Genomic DNA, 2,501 nt, shown 5'->3' with positions numbered 1-2,501 from the left:
TGTTAAATGACACCGTCACAGACCCCTCAAAACAGGAAAGTTTAGGAACCATCACAAAGCGCTGTAAACACCTTTCCAGTTTTGTCATATACTAAGATCAACAAGAAAAGAAAGCAGTTTTAGAACCATAACACTCAAGCATCACAAGGATCAATGGCAGTATCAGATCAGGTCGGCGGTATGTCAGTATTTTTCACACCTTAAATACACCCAAACAATTTTTTTAAAATTATAATACTATCACTATTACTTGCAAACACCTTTCACCTGATGGTATATTCCCTCATAAAATTAAAGGTGTATGTGAAAGATGTTTTGAACAATACCTAGAAACACTCAAACAACGCCCTGTAGTATTTCAATGGCAGATCGGCGATATGTCATACTTTTCACACACCTCAAATACACCCCTAACAAAAATTTTTAGTTATAAACTATCACTATTATTACTTGCAAAACACCTTTCAATCAAAGGTATATTTCCTCTAAAATTAAACAATTTTGGTGAAAGAAGTTTTAAAGGATAGAATTTAGTCTTTCTTCGCTGTGTACTGAGAATTGAAGTCAGTGAGCTACAACATGCCGACTTGAAACTTTACTACAAATCTACTGTACTAATACTGACACTAATAACAATTATTTGACTTAAAATGAAGTGACAGAATAGGTAACTTATCTTCTACATGTAGGTTTTCAGTTGTCACAACACTCAGCGTATGTAATCAGCTGTTGAAAATAAACCGGGCTCAATCTTAAAAACTACGCTACCGCCATATTGGCTACACTGGTCACGTGACGAGCCGAGGCATAGCTTAGGGGCTTTTCGAGGAGTGACCACTCCCCCTTATAGAGTCTCCCTGGTGAAACTCAACCTCGGGAATTGGACTTATTCACACTACCGCCGACTCAGACCGGTGTTGAACGAACTTATTTGCAAGACTGTCGTCCAATTTCGCCTCTTTCCGGCAATGCCCCTATTGAATTTCACATTAGCAGTCAAAACGGATTGGAATATATCGACTTGCGACGCTCAATGTTATATATGAATTGTAGAATTACGAAGGGAGATGGTAAACATTTGACCGCAACCGACAACTGTTCACCGGTCAATCTCTTTATGCATTCCATTTTCAGCCCAGTAGACGCATGGTTACAGGGAAAATTAATCACATCAACCAACAATCACTATCCGTACAAAGCCATCATTCAGACCCTGCTGAACACCAATGAAACCAATGCCAAATCGAAATGAACTACTCAGCTGTACGTACCGGATACAGAATATGTGATGGATGATGCTGATCCTAATGGAGATACGAACGGACTTTTCCAGAGAAATAAAATCGTCAACCAGCAAGCGGTTTGACATGGCGGGTTCATTGCTACATGACATGTTCCACATTGATCGATATATTCTAAATCAAGTCGACGTTCAAGTAAAACTTTATCGTTCGAGCCCCAACTTAGCGCTTATGGCCACCAAGACAGACGAAAGTTACGCCATACACGTAGAAGACGTCGTTTTGAAAGTAAATGAAGGTGCAAGTGAATCCGGGGGCGATATGGGTCATAACACGGCCTTATCAACCACAACGGCAAAATACCCGTTCAAGCGAACAGAAGTAAAATGATGTCCATATACCATCGGGTCAAGTGGCGTTTACATATGACAATATCTTTCAAGGAGCACGACCAAATAAAGCGGTTGTAGGATTTGTATCGTCAAAAGCCGTTGCTGGAGACCTATCGAAAAATCCTTTAATTTCGCAAACTACGATTTGTCCGGAATAGCGTTATACTGCGACGGTGAATGCGTCGGTGAGACAGGGCCAATGAAGATCAGTTATGAGACAGGACAGAAGGTGAACAATTATTCCTGCATTCACAACTTATTTCGATACAACGGAACTTGGTTCTAAACGAGGGCGATGTTGAGGGTCTTAGTAGCGTATATCTTAACAGACGACAGTTCGGCGGGAGGATATAGCCTATATGTTTTCCCCATAGAACCCAGCTTTCTTTGTCGCGAACGAACAATCGTACTTAACTCTTAAAAACGAGGATCCATTCGACTGAAGCACAGTTCGAAAAGCGCTGAGCTTTGAAACAGTCACATGTGAAGTGTATGCAGTGAATTTGGAGACGGATTTCAGATTGATAAATCGAGAAATATTATTTTGTCAGAGAGATAATGAACACGTCGCAGATTGAATGTATTGTGTATTGTGATCCCGTCCTACGAAAAACAAGTCTTGGGAATTTACGCAAAATGAATTATCTGAACAATTAGCCGAACACATGAGGTGTTACAGACCACTACCGTGCGCAATTGTGGTAAATACGGATGACCGAACATCACCCGACGACACTGGTTTGCTATTTGTTCTTCGAATAATAGTGTAGAACTGTTTGACAGCTTGAATGGAGCGTCCACTAGCGGCAGACTGAATGAAGTGGAGCGCTTCATGAGTGCCTTAGCCGGGGAGAGGAAAATTATAACT

This window comes from Haliotis rubra, unplaced genomic scaffold, assembly GCF_003918875.1.
Source record: "Haliotis rubra isolate DU_JTF1 unplaced genomic scaffold, ASM391887v1 Scf2181, whole genome shotgun sequence".
NCBI classification, from domain to species: Eukaryota; Metazoa; Mollusca; class Gastropoda; order Lepetellida; family Haliotidae; genus Haliotis; species Haliotis rubra.
The sequence above is the reverse complement of the archived record's forward strand: the minus strand, read 5'-3'. Positions refer to the sequence as shown.